The sequence below is a fragment of the Aotus nancymaae genome, unplaced genomic scaffold, assembly GCF_030222135.1.
Source record: "Aotus nancymaae isolate 86718 unplaced genomic scaffold, 86718_ANA_hifiasm-v0.15.2.pri h1tg000041l, whole genome shotgun sequence".
Taxonomy (NCBI): Eukaryota; Metazoa; Chordata; class Mammalia; order Primates; family Aotidae; genus Aotus; species Aotus nancymaae.
In genome coordinates this window covers 8,164,666-8,179,561 of record NW_026988455.1, presented here as the reverse complement: position 1 = coordinate 8,179,561, position 14,896 = coordinate 8,164,666, and the positions used below count along the sequence as shown (strand labels likewise).

At 44.2% G+C, this 14,896-nt stretch overlaps 1 protein-coding gene across 2 annotated transcripts in view; it reads right to left on the bottom strand.

Moving 5' to 3' along the window:
- The window catches only part of ZNF609 (zinc finger protein 609), a 239,442-nt gene extending 224,546 nt beyond the window's left edge, over positions 1 to 14,896 (bottom strand). The window contains exon 1 of one of the 2 annotated variants that reach the window (XM_064361417.1): positions 14,649 to 14,896. The gene's annotated coding sequence lies outside the window, so the exon portion shown is untranslated. The remainder of the gene's footprint in view (positions 1 to 14,648) is intronic. The other variant, XM_012443057.3, reaches the window with a different exon arrangement.

Below are 14,896 nucleotides of genomic sequence, written 5' to 3'. Positions count from 1 at the left end.
TGGAAGTTACTTTTGCATAAAATGAAAATCTAAAAAAAATAATTTCTTTTTTCAAGAACCAAGTTCTAATTCAATTCATCAAGCATTAGTTAAGCATAAAGTTATATTCAAAGAAGCACTGGGCTAAAAGTTTAGGGAATAGGGGAGACACAGGTATCTTAGGAGCTTAAAATGAGGGATGAAGAAAATACATTCACAAATAGTTACGATTAAAGACAACATGTGATAAAGTACTATAACACAGATCCCAGCAAAAAGTTAGAGATACAGAGGAAGATGAAATCAATTCTGGAAACAGGTGGGTAGGAAGAAATGGCACAAGAAAGGCTTTAGGAAGGAAATTTTTTGCTAGATTGAAGGAACAATTAGATTTGGGAGTTAAGTGTCCTGGGAACAAGGTATTGCACTCCAACAGAAGAGGAGAAAAAAGAAAAAAAACCTAAGGTATGGAGACCAAAAAATGTAGGGTAACTTGAAGGAAGAGCTGTGTAAAAAAAAAAAAAAAAAAAAAGGGGATAAGCTGGGTACACTAGCGCAGGCCTGTAATCTCAGCTACTTGGGAGGTTGAGGCAGGAGGTTACTTGAGCCCAAGAGTTTGAAGCCAGCTTGGGAAACATAGCAAGAGCCCACATCTTAAAAATAAACAACAAAAAAGATATGGGTAAAGTGGAAACTATGAATTAAGGCTGAGGAAGGCCAGGTTTGTTCAAATCATAAAGAACTTTGAATACTGACCTATACAGGCAATGGGAATCATCAAAGGTTTTACAGAAAGAAGCAAAATGATCAGAATTCTCATTTTAAAAGTGAGTGATGGCTTTCTTTGCTACACACTCTTCCAGAGCAAAATTCTTATCTTTCAGAGCACTTTAGTTCATAATCATAACTAGACTACAAGTCCTAACAAGACAAGATCATGTGTGGCCTGGCATAGAAATACCCAATAAATATTACCTAAATGAGTAAATAAAAATCATACTAGAGCAGCTGTATGTAGTATGCAATACAGAAAGAGGCATTAACCATGAGATTATTGCAATAATATATGTAAGACCTAAACTAGGTCAGACTAAAAAGTGAGGCTAAGCTGGGCATGGTAGCTCATACCTGTAATCCCAGCACTTTGAAAGACCAAGGTGGGAGGATCACCTGAGGTCAGGAGTTCAAGACTAACCTAGTCAACATGGTGAAACTCCGTCTCTACAAAAAATACAAAAATTAGCCAGGTGTGGTAGTGCACACCTGTAATCTCAGTTCCTTGGGAGGCTGAAACAGGAGAATCACTAGAACCCAGGAGGCGGAGGTTGCAGTGAGCCAATATTGCACCACTGCACTCCAGCCTGGGTGACAGAACAAGACTCTATCTCAAAAAAAAGAAAAGAAAAAGTGAGGCTAAATGGCAAGCTATCCAACTAGTGAACGCTTAGATACTTAATTTGGTGAATGATTTGGATGAGGTGGTGAGTACAAAAAAAAAACCAAATAACCAAATGAGTCAAAAGTTTTAAGCCAAAACAACTGAAAGAACAGTGATGCTTAGAGAAGAAAAGTGTAGGCAGGTTTCAAATTATGAACTGGAAGTACATTTGAAAGCAGATGCCAAACAGAAACAAATTTCTTCCCTTCCCTATATACCTTTCAGATATGTATCTCGTAAGCTTCACAATTCCATGACTTTTCTTACTGTTTAATTTCTGATACCATTCTTTAGGACACTGCTCTAGAGACATCCGTTCCAAAACAAAGATAAAAGCTGAGTTTTACACCAAATTTCAGAATCTGTAACTGAAATTTACAAGGTACATTCTTTTTCTTTTCCTTTATTATTTTTGAGACAGGGTCTCCCTCTGTTGCCCAGGCTGGAGTGCAGTGGCATGATCACAGCTCACTGCAGCCTCAACCTCCCGAGTTCAAGTGATCCACTTCTCATGTAGCTGGAACTACAGGAGTGTGCCACCACTCCAGGTTTTAAAATTTTTTGTAGAGATGGGGTCTCACCATGTTGTCCAGATTGGCCTCGAACTCCTGGACTCACGTGACCCTCCAGTCCCAGCCTCTCAAAGTGTTGGGATTACAGGCAAGTGCCACTACACCCATCTTATTATCCTCATGAATATTCACTTCTGTTCATATGAATGAAAGTTCACCTCAACCAGACACAAACTGCCCACCTAGGAATGTTGCTAGGTACACTGCTGATAATATTCCAAAAGCCCACTAGCTATCCTTCGTACAGAGGATAAAGTGGACACTGTGTCTTTCTCCACAAATACTGAACTTCAGTCTAAGAAACTTTAGGTACCAGCATGAAATGCAGCACCAGCATGCAATATGGCCTAACTGCCTAATCTGCATTTCATGCTGTGGTCTGATAGCCAAAGGTTTCGTGGTACCCAGTTTGGCTACTTTGCAATCCAACCCCCATACTCCACCTCACACTTTTTTTAAACCATCTGTAAAAACTACTTATAGGCTGAGTGTGGTGGCTCATGCAGTAATCCCAGTACTTTGGGAGGCTGAGGCGAGTGGATTACCTTAGGTCAAGAATTAGAGACCAGCCTGACCAACATGGTGAAGCCCCATCTCTACTAAAAAATACAAAAATTAGCCAGGTGTGGTGGCGGGTACCTACAATCCCAGTTACTCAAGAGGCAGAGGCAAGAGAATTATTTGAATCCAGGAGGCAGAGGTTGCAGTGAGCCAAGATCGTGCCACTGCACTCCAGCCTGGGCAACAAAGCAAGACTCCGTCTCAGAAACAAACCAACCAAAAAACTACTTATATTGGCCAGGCATGGTGGCTCAGGCCTGTAATCCAGGCACTTTGGGAGGATGAGGCAGGCTGATCATCTGAGGTTGGAAGTTTCAGACTGGCCTGGGCAACATGGAGAAACCCCATCTCTACTAAAAATACAAAATTAGCTGGGCATGGTAGTACATGCCTGTAATTGCAGTTACTTGGGAAGCTAAGGCAGGAGAATCGCTTGAACCTGGGAGGCAGAGGTTGCGGTGAGTCAAGATCGCGCCACTGCACTCCAGCCTGGGCAACAAAAGCCAAACTCCAACTCAAAAAAAAAAAAAAAATCCTACTTATATTTCTCATATAAATCATTCTAAAATCTCACATTCAAGTGGAACACTTCCCAAAATAACCTTTAGATTACCTAAAAATTAGTGATGTGCTACAGATGGCTGGGAATAAAGCAAGGCACTCTCAGGACTTTTTAATGATACAAAACAAACAACAGGCTGGGCGCGGTGGCTCAAGCCTGTAATCCCAGCACTTTGGGAGGCCGAGGCGGGTGGATCACGAGGTCAAGAGATCGAGACCATCCTGGTCAACATGGTGAAACCCCGTCTCTACTAAAAATACATAAAATTAGCTGGGCATGGTGGTGCGTGCCTGTAATCCCAGCTACTCAGGAGGCTGAGGGAGAAGAATTGCCTGAACCCAGGAGGCGGAGGTTGCGGTGAGCCGAGATCGCGCCATTGCACTCCAGCCTGGGTAACAAGAGCGAAACTCCGTCTCAAAAAAAAAAAAAAAAAAAAAAAAAAAAACCAGATCTGCCTACCAAACTTTTCTACTCTAGACCAATAGACTTTTTTTTTTTTTTAAGTCAGAGTCTCGCTCTGTTACCCAGGCTAGAGTGCAGTGGTGCACTCTCAGCTCACTGCAACCTCTGCCTCCCAGGTTCAAATGATTCTAATGCCTCAGCCTTCCGAGTAGCTGGGATTACAGGCCATGTGCCACCACTCCTGGCTAATTTTTTTGTATTTTTAGTAGAGACGGAGTTTCACCATGTTCACCGGGCTGGTCTCTTCTTGGCCTCAAGTGATCCGCCTGCCTTGGCCTCTCAATGTGCTGGGATGACAGGTGTGAGCCACCACGCCCAGACCAACAGATGTTTTAAACACAAATTTGAAAAGAGTGAACATTATTTCCAATGTTCAAAGGTAGATTAAACCTGTGATTTTGTTGTTAACGACAACAAAAGACTAAAAGACCAGCATCCTCTTACCATTCAATAAGTATTAATAGCTACTATTGGAAGTCCCATATCAAAGAATTAACTGGAAAATGCTGATAAAAATCCTAACACAAGGAATTAACAACTTGGTTATATAATTTTATTTCCTTAAAACTGCTTGAAAGCAAAGACTTCCTAACATTACTCTCAGTCTGAAAGTTCAGGTACTCACCAACCAGCTTTTAATTTCTCATTTCTTTTGGGGGGTATTTCAGAGATACCCTCCTTATTAGTCATACTTCATCAAATGTCACCAATGTGCATTTTCAGCATTAAAAATAACATAATTGGCTGGGTGTGGTGGCTCATACCTGTAATCCCAGCACTTTGGGAGGCCAAAGCAGGAGGATGGCTTCAGCCCAGGAGTTCAAGACTAGCCTGAGCAACATGGCAAAACATCATCTCTACAAAAAAAATACGAAATTTAGCCAGGGGTGGTGGCACACTTTTGTAGTTCCAGCTACTTGGGAGGCTGAGATGAACCCAGTAGGTCGAGGCTGGGTAAGACCATCTCAAAAATAAATAGGCTGGGCGTGGTGGCTCACGCCTGTAATCCAAGCACTTTGGAGGCCAAGGTGGGAGGATCGCCTGAGGTTGGGAGTTCAAGACCGGCCTGACCAACATGGTGAAACCCCATCTTTAAAAATAAATAAATAAATAACATAATTTTCTTTTCCAAACAAAACACTGTGGGCAACTCAACTTGTATTCAGTCCCAAGAAGTTAATTCAAAGTGGAGTTTCTACTGACTAGTCAAAAGTGCAAAAATACCCAACTAACCTCCATAATCAGTTCAATTTAGCTCCCAGATTTCAGATATAATAGATCATTAGATCCTTGACTGAATGTACAAAGTTACTTCTTATTGATAGATGGCAAATCCTTCCAGGTACAACTTCCATCTCACAAGCTAAGGTTCCTTTTCTGCAGTTTTCTTGAACTCCTGACCTCAAGCTGATCTGCCTGCCTCGACCTCCCAAAGTGCTGGGATTATAGGCATGAGCCACCATGCCAGGTCAACCTTTTCTGCAGCTTTCTGATTTCCATTCCTATGTCTTTTTTTTTTTTTTTTTTTTTTTTGAGACAGAGTCTTGGCTCTGTCGCCAGGCTGGAGTGCAGTGGTGCAATCTCGGCTCACTGCAACCTCCGCCTCCTGGGTTCAAGCGATTCTTCCGCCTCAGCCTCCCGAGTAGCTGAGACCACAGGCGTCACTACCATGCCCGGCTTTTTTTTTTTTTTTTTTTTTTTTTTTTTTGTATTTTTAGTAGAGACAGGATTTCACCATGTTGGCCAGGATGGTCTTGATCTCTTGACCTGGTGATCCACCTGCCTCGGCCTCCCAAACTGCTGGGATTACAGGCGTGAGCCACCACACCCGGCCCACTCCTATGTCTTAGACACACTAGAAAAAGATACATGTGGCAAGCTGGTAAGCCTGCAGAATGAGGCTACAAAACTCTCCAAAAAAAGACAGCCTAATAAAAAGTACAGCTTTCCAAACAAATCAAAGAGTAGTGAGAGTCAAGCTCCAGGAAACTGAAATTGCACTCATTAGCCATTCTGAATACTGACTACATTTTTGACACAGCAATAAAAAAAAAATGCTCACTATGTCAGATACTTTTGTCCTGTTCTTCCATCATAATCTTTTTTTTTTTTTTGAAACAGGGTCTCACTCTGTCACTAAGGCTGAAAATCAGTGGTGAGATCACAGCTCACTGCAGCCTCAACCTCCTGGGCTCAACCAATCCTCCCATCTGTGGAGCTGGGATCACAGTGCATACCACCTGGCTAATTTTTTTTTTTTTTTAAGACAGAGTTTCTCTCTTGTGGCCCAGGCTGGATGGAGTGCAATGGCTCGATCTCAGCTCACTGCAACTTCTACCTCCCAAGTTCAAGTGATTCTCCTGTGTCAGCCTCCCAAGTAGCTGGGATTACAGGCATGCACCACCACACCCAGCTAATTTCGTATTTTTAGCAGAGATGAGGTTTCACCATGTTGGCCGGGATACATTTTTTTATTTTTATTTTTTTAAGATATGAGGCCTCTCTGTTGCCTAGGCTCATCTCCAACTCCTGGGCTCAAGTGATCCTCCTCAGTCTCCCAAAGTGCTAGGACTACAGGTGTCAGCCTGGGTCTGAATCTTGGTATCATGAATTTCTACAGCTAAATGGAACTGCAGCAATCATCTTGTCTAATGTGTTCATTTTACAGATGAGGCATGTGAAAACAGAGATATGACTTGCATGAGGTCAAACACCTAGTCAGAGCCATAGTAATGATGAAAATCTGGGTTTTATGACTCTCAATTCTAAGATTTTTTTCCCCTCTATTCTTTGAAAAGCTATACTAGCTGGGCACAGTGGCTCATGCCTATAGTCCCAGAACTTTGGGAAGCCACGGCAGGAGGACTGCTTGAGTCCAGGAGTTCGAGACCAGCCTGGCAACCAGGCTGGAGTGCAGTGGTGCACAACACAGACTCTATCTCTACAAAAACAATTTAAAAATTGGGCTAGTCACAGTGGCTCATGCCTATAATCCCACCACTTTGGGAGGCCAAGGTGGGAGGATAGCTTGAGTCCAGGAGTTCGAGACAAGCCTGGGCAACACAGCAAAACAAAAAATACAAAAAGTTAGCCAGGTGCGGTGGCATCGAGGCTGCAGTAAGATGTGATCACGCTACTGCACTCCAGCCTAGGTGACAGAATGAGACCCTTTCTCAAGAAAGAAAAGAAAAGAAAAAAAGAGAGAAAGAGAGAAAGGGGGGGAAGGGAGGAGAAAAAGAAAAGAAAGAAAGAGAAAGAGAGGAAGGGAGGGAGGTGGAAGGAAAGAAAGAAGGAAGAAAGGAAGGAAAAATGAAAGGAAAGGAAAAGAAGGAAGGAAAACAAAAAATTAGGTGGGTGTGGTAGTGCCTGCCTGCACTCCCAGCTACTTGGGAGGCTGAGGTAGGAGGATTGCTTGAGCTCAGGAGGTTGAGCCTGCAGCGAGCTGTGATTGTGATTGTGCCACTATGCTCCAGCCTGGTGACAGAGCAAGGCCCTGTCTAAAAAAAAAAAAAAAAAAAAAAGAAAAGAAAAAAAGCTATACTAAAAAACAAAACATAACACTCTTAGACAGTATCTTAACTGTAACAAAGTCACAAAAAGTGTTACAACTGAAGTACCCGCCAAATCAATATTTGTTGAAAGAAGCAACATTTGTTCATATAGTGCAGGGGTTACTTAAGGCACATATTTTCTAAAGTATTTTATTAATTACCACCTGCTAGAATTTATGTCCTGTGTTTCCATCAAATGTACCTCCTGAAAAGCAAGCCACAATGACACTCATGGCAAAGGTCAGAAAAGTGATACTTCTGGTATAGATAACTGATGGTACAAAATGAACCCACTAATGTGATACCAACAATCAAGAAAGGACTGAAGAAAGGGTAGAGATATTGCTGAAAGGCCAGGCACGGTGGCTCACGCCTATAATCCCAGCACTTTGGGAGGCCGAGGCAGGTGGATCGCAAGGTCAAGAGATCGAGAGCATCCTGGTCAACATGGTGAAACCCCGTCTCTACTAAAAATGCAAAAATTAGCTGGGCGTGCTGGGAGTGGTGGCTCACGCCTGTAATCCCAGCACTTTGGGAGGCCGAGGCGGGTGGATCACGAGGTCAAGAGATAGAGACCATCCTGGTCAACATGGTGAAACCCCATCTCTACTAAAAATATAAAACATTAGCTGGGCACGCTGGTGTGTGCCTGTAATCCCAGTTACTCAGGAGGCTGAGGCAGGAGAATTGCCTGAACCCAGGAGGCGGAAGTTGCGGTGAGCCGAGATCATGCCATTGCACTCCAGCCTGGGTAACAAGAGCGAAACTCCGTCTCAAAAAAAAAAAAAAAAAATTAGCTGGGCGTGGTGGTGTTCGCCTGTAGTCTCAGATACTCGGGAGGCTGAGGCAGGAGAATTGCTTAAACCCAAGAGGCGGAGGTTGCGGTGAGCCAAGATCGCGCCATTGCACTCCAGCCTGGGTAACAAGAGCGAAACTCCGTCTCAAAAAAAAAAAAAAGAGAGAGATTGCTGAGAGCAAGTAATCCTGAAAATGCAATCAGAAAAAAAAACCCAAAGAAGTTGGCCAAACACTAATGATCATAGAACACAACAAAAAGAAGGCAGTTTCAGAGCTTGTCTGACATCAGACAGCTCTCACCTGCAAAAGAAAGAAGGAAAAATTTCTCACAGAGACAAGAGAAAAATCCTAGGTTTGCCCCTGAGTGATGGACTAGATATGACCTAATAGGTATTTGCCATCTCTTATGTCTGGGACTCTGATCCAAGAACAAACAGCAAGAGAACCATGAAAAATTAGCCCTGTTGGATCTGGAGTTCTGCCTTGACAAGATATAAAGCTCATTCATAGATCTGACTGTGCTCATGAGACTGCAGTTCAACTCCTGCTGCTAGAGCAAGAGGAGGGGGGAAAAAAGATAGAAAAGGGGTGAGAGGGAAGGAGGTGGAGGATCTGGGTTGTGACTACAATAGCTACAGTAATTAGAGTGTTTCCAAGCTGCTAGAGAAGTCTTCTGGGTAGAGAAGTGGGATAAGAGATGGGGGCGGGGGAGAGTTAAAAGGAAGCAAACTACTGAGAGTGCTAGGTAAGAATAAGTGGTTTGTGCACAGTTTTAATAAAACAAACACAAAAACTGCCATAGCTTCATATGAGGAAATCAAGAACTTGACAGTCTTTCGTAGCAGTGAATACTAAACAATTAACTGCTGTCACTAGGCTTCCACTTAAAGCTAGGTTGCAAACTAGGTTTAGGTAGATTACTGCAAACGTCTCCACCTATGCAATAGTCCATAGGCCCTGACCTGAGTCATAGTTTGGCCTCAATTTCCCTCAGAGTCTTCACTCCACTTGGGCTGTGGGAAAGAGATTTCTGAACTTTCAAACAGTTCATAAGGCTCATTTCTCTTCAATCATCCATTAATTAGTACCCTGTGAATTCCATTAGGTCGTGTGTGTATGAGTTTCAAGAGAAGGAGCACACAACCTGTAGGCCTAATACAGAAAATGAATGGAAGGCACTAAAAAGGTCAGAAAATAAACACAAAGTTACTTGCTTATAAATTTTAGGCTCTTTGGCTTTGCCTATGATTGTGGCACGAACATATGAAAGAGAAAATCATATTAACAGATGATAATCTATTTAAAAATCTTATTTTTCAGAAAACCTTCAAGTCTTTTCCCAAGTTATCGAAAATGCTATCCCCCACGCTCATTTTATTTTTTTGAGACAGAGTTTTGCTCTTGTTGCCCAGGCTGGAGTGCAACGGCTCAATCTCAACTCACGGCAACTTCAGCCTCCCAAGTTCAAGCAATTCTTCAGCTTTAGCCTCTCAAGTAGCTGGGATTATAGGTTTACACCACGGCGCCCAGATAATTTTTGTATTATTAGTAGAGACCGGGTTTCACCTTTTGGCCAGACTGGTCTCAAACTCCTGACCTTAGATGATCTGCCCACCTCGGCCTCCCAAAGTGCTGGGATTACAGGTGTAAGCCATTGCGCCCAGCCTATACCTGTTTTTAACATAAATATTTAGTGGAGATGTTCCTTAACATCGTTTGGTCTTCTGGTGATGACATGGTTCTAACAAGTGATATTAATGTCAATGTCAGGGAAAGAATTACAAAGGTGCTGGGAGAAACTAAAAATTGAAAGAAAAAAAAAGAAGAGATGCAAACTTCATGTGGGGAAATATATTTGTAATATAAAAACATGCAAATATCTTGCTTAAGGCATGTCAGGTAGACATAAGTTACACATTTGCATAAAACCTGTTAGGTATCCACCCAGTAGGCTAAATCTTCTTCACCACACAGAAAGCAAAGAATTTTCTCCTTCCAATTTTCCTTTAATAAACAAGTACTAGAAACACTGAATTACCACTATTTCCCTCCCATTCACAGAGCATAAAGCCAGAACTCCCATAAATACAATTGAGAGGTACAGGGCCATGTCTAGGGTATACTACTCAGTAATCTGAAAAAAAAAAAAAAAAAGATACAGAAGAATCTCTTTTCTCTATTCTATCACCATCTTACTAACAAATCAACAAGAATTTAGAAACGTGAAACAAACTGCAATTTCACTCATACATACTGAATCTAAACCACACAAGACCAAGTATTTTCTTGTCACTGTGGCATGTGATTCTTCAACCACCTGCTCAGTAATCCCTCTTCAGCTGCACAGCTGCTGCCAATTCCACAAGCCCAGCTAGGCAGGTGCTTTGGTGAATTACCTGTTCCCTAGTGAAAAGAGTCCTTCACTGACACTTAGTGGACCCAGAACCTGCCAATCAACATCACCTATCTCCATTTTGTCTGTCACAGACAAAAGGGAGGTATCATGAAGGAATATTTAATACACTATGGGATTTTGCATTTTGTGGGTTTTTTGTTTTTTAAAGGAAATTTATTTTGAAAAATCAAGAGGAAAAGAGAATTAAGTGGCTGAAAATTTCCCACACAATATAACGCTGCCTTATCTCAGACTAGTCCCATCTGCCTGGCAGTATTCCCACTATGACCAGTTCTACATGAGGGAAATAACAATTGCTTAGCTACCTTCGGAGTAGGAGAAAAGGGCAGTACAAGTACTAAGATACCTGGGAAAGAAGTAACTAGAAAGAGAAAGCAGAGTGGGAACTTCTGGAGAACACATATCATTGCTATACTTAGGCTCCATGGCTAAGCTCAGGCAAGTGTTCCGAGTCAAATAAATAAGGAGTGGCACTTCCACTTGACAGAGCAATCAGTAAACCCCTCAACAAATTATCCTGTTCCAGTCATTTAGTTGCTATATGCTAATTGCTACATAATTGCTACCAGGAGCCAAAATTATGCTTCCATATCCTCACAAAATAAGCACTAATCTGTCCAACTTTCTAGACCTCTATCACAAGGAAATTTTTTTTCTACCAAGAAGGTGGGAGGGGTGGGGGAATCCAAAGCACTCTTTGAATGATGGTCACAATCAGAAGACTCACATGAGATTCCATGTGGCAAGAGCCCAACTCTGAAGCCACTAAATCTAATCAGAACAAATTTAATCTGAGGCGTCTCTCTTCACTGTCACCTGACAGCATTCAGCTATAATAAATGCCAAAAGCCCAAGAGCAAAAAGCTCTGGACTCAGTTTAGCTGAGGCTTCACTCAAATATAACTAGGACATAGAGTTGGAAACAGTCTAAAGACAGACAACACCTCCAGTAAGGCCTTGAGACAGTTCTGTCATCAAAAAAATATAAAGGTCAGAACAACCTGTTCTCTCCTATCAAAAGCCCAACACCTAAGTGGCAGGCCATCATTTAAAGAAACTCACTGGGGCCGGACGCGGTGGCTCACACCTATAATCCCAGCACTTTGGGAGGCCAAGGCGGGTGGATCACGAGGTCAAGAGATCGAGACCATCCTGGTCAACATGGTGACACCCCGTCTCTACTAAAAATACAAAAAAAAAATTAGCTGGGCATGGTGGTGTGCACCTGTAGTCCCAGCTACTCGGGAGGCTGAGGCAGGAGAATTGCTTGAACCCAGAAGGCGGAGGTTGCAATGAGCCGAGATCGCGCCATTGCACTCCAGCCTGGGTAGCAAGAGCAAAACTCCGACTCAAAAAAAAAAAAAGAAAAGAAACTCACTGAAATAAAGGAATAAGGGAGGCACCACAGACTCACTGCCTCAGAAAGACCTTTACCAAAACCAAAGACTAAAGTTCTAATTCAACAATATCCTATGGGAAATAGTTGGCTACTGTGTATGCAGTATATTACATACAATTCCCCATTCACAATGAATTTTACTTCTTCTAATCCCTTCTTAAAGAAAAGGTTTTTTGGTTTTTTTTAAATTGAGATGGGGTTTCACCATGTTGGTCAGACTGGTCTTGAACTGTTGACCTCAGGTAATCCACCCGCCTCGGCCTCCCAAAGTGCTGGGATTACAGGCGTGAGCCACAGAGCCCAGTCTGAAGAAAAGTTTTATTTAATGTCCTAAATGGAAAACTCTTTTCTAGCCCCAAATAATTTTTTTTTTTTTTTGAGACAAGGTCCTGCTCTATCACCCAGGTTGGAGTACAGTGGTGAAATTACAGCTCACTGCAGCCTCAACCTCCTGAACTCAATTAGATCTTTCCATCTAGGCCTTCCAAGTAGCTGGAACCACAGGCAAATGCCACCACACCCAGCTAATATTTTTTATATTTTTTGTTGAGATGGGGTTTTGCCATGTCGCCCAAGCTGGTCTCTAACTCCTGGACTCAAGTGATCCTCCTGCCTCAGTCTCCTGAGTAGCTGAGACCACTGGCATGAGCCACTATACCCAGCTAGCTTCATTTTTTAAAATTTTTGTAGAGATACGTTCTCACTGCGTAGCCCAGGCCATTCTCAAACTCCTAGGCTTAAGTGATCCTCCCGCCTCGGCTTCCCAAAATGCTGGGATTACAGGTGTGAGTATCATGCCTGGTCCCAAATAATTTTTTACACAATAGTACCTAAATATTATTTGGGCACTTCTATCAGACATGTACAATAGGACTCCTTCTAGTTTGTTCTCATCTTTCTCTCGTTAATAATCCCTAAGACCTATACGATATTTCAAAAATGTTTATTTCTTTGGCAAGTTTCTTCCTAATACAGAGGCAAATACAGAATTTTGCACAATGAGCAAGTCATGTCCTTTCATTAAAGTAAAAATAAATATTAAAAGGTTTGTTCCCACAACCCTTGCCCAGATAGGCAAATTCTGTGGCTTTTTTGTTGTGCTATTATTATTGACCAGGAAGGAAGCGTTAAAAAGGTACTTGCTTCTCGACTTTTTTTTTTTAAGAAACAGGTCCTGCTTTGTTGCCCAGGCGGGTCTCGAACTCCCAAGCTCAAGTTATCCTCTTGCTTCATTCTCCCAAAGTGCTGAGATTACAAGCATGAGCCACCACACCTGGCCTTGACTCCTATCTTAACCCTGCACAGGTTTTTAGTGGTATTCCTAAACCAACAAAATTCACTGCATGAGTGTTCAATTTACATAAAAGAATTAAATATGATGATTCAAGTAAGAGCAGAACCTTCACTTGGAGTCTTTTTCCTTAAGAGTCTGAAACAAACATCATAGTTGAGTCTACCAGACACTATTCCTTCACAACTTAGTACAGGCTAGCCAAAGAGACAGGCACAACATGGCTGGCATCCCCTATTCTTCTGAAAAATGTGTGCCAATGAGCTCTGCATTGTTCCTCACTCAAAAAGAAGAGCCTTTCTGTCTGGCCTCCTCCAATGGCAAGCCCCAGTCTGGAAAAGGAAGAAAATGGCACTGAGGAGCCTGGGAGATGGAGCATATCCAAAGCTCTCAGACAAGACTTGAACCTATGACCTTCACTGTGTACACAATAGGCGGGTGAGAGGGACCGGTTTATCTCTGCTGCAGCAGTTCTCAGCCCTGGGGTAGCACTCCCGATAAAATGACACGACTATTGTGTGTGGCAGCAGAACAGTCATCTCCTCACAACAGCCTAAACCAGCACTCCCTCCCCCAAGACAAAGCAGCAGGGGTGAAATTAACTCAAGGCTGCAGAGCAAAGCCTAATACAGAAAAGGGAGGCCTGTAGGGGCTTGGGGACTCTCCTCAACCCCTGGGGCTCAGGACACATGGCTGGTAACAGACAGGCTTTCTTCCCCATCTTTCCCACTCTCATTTAGGTAGGTAGCTGTTTCTTAGAGAATTTAATCATCTGTGATTTGTTCAGAAATATTCCCCCTGAAGGGCTCTGATCTCTCCACCCTGTGTGAGCCTAATTCCTAGAAGCTGAAATGACTGTTTGCTGCTGCCTGTTTCACAAACACACATTAATTGGTCAGATGTGTCTCCTCCTCCTCAACCCCAAAGGGAGGAAGGAGAATCTGAGCAAAGCACAGAGATGATCCAACCGTAATTACACATAAAGGGAAAAGAGGACAGCATGGGTTTTCCAAACAGGATAGGGTCACAAACCCTCCCGGGGGTACAAGGATAGCAGTTAAGGTCCAGGCCCAGGGATCCCTCCATCTTGAAGAAAAGGACAGGAGTAAATGTGACCTGAAGACTGTTAGGGGCACACACCCACAACCTACTTACTGCAGGATCCCAGCCACCTTGCTCCCCTTTCCTGGGTCACGCACACGTCCGGCTTCCAACCCTTTGCTCTGAACCCGCCCCCCCCCCCACTTCCAACTCCCTGACTGGCCCCAGTCGCCCTGAGCGCCCTCAACGTACCCAGACTCGCCTCAGAAACTCTCTGGCCTGCTCCCACAACCTAGCCAGACCCTAATCTCCCGAGCACCCCTACCCTCAGCCTGAACCGGCCCAGGCCACGCTTTGAACTTCACCCCGCGCCCCTCGACGCCCCCTCCCCCACCCACGCAACGACCCCACACATACACACCTTCCCCTCGCTCCGCCCCAGCCCCCCAACCCCCACTTCCTCCGTCAGGCAGCGCCGCCGCCCCCGGCCCCCATCAGCTCCCTCAGCCCCGCGCCCCATCGGTGCCGCCGCCTCTTTCCTCCCCCAGTCCCGGCTCCACACAAAGCTCCGGACTCACCGCGCGGCCGGTCCCGGGAGCCGCCACCTCCGCCCGCCCGGGGCCCCGGGCCGTAGAGCCGCCGCTGCTACCGGGCCCAGGCCGCCATCCGTTCCTGCGGCCCCTCCCCCCCACCCCACCCCGGCTCGGCTCTCCGCCCCTTCCCCGCGCCGCTCCGCCCCGCCCGGCCGGTGCCGCTGTGTCCGGGGCCGCGGGTCCCTCAGCCGCCGCCGCCGCCACCGCCGCCGCCGCCGCGATCCGGGACAACC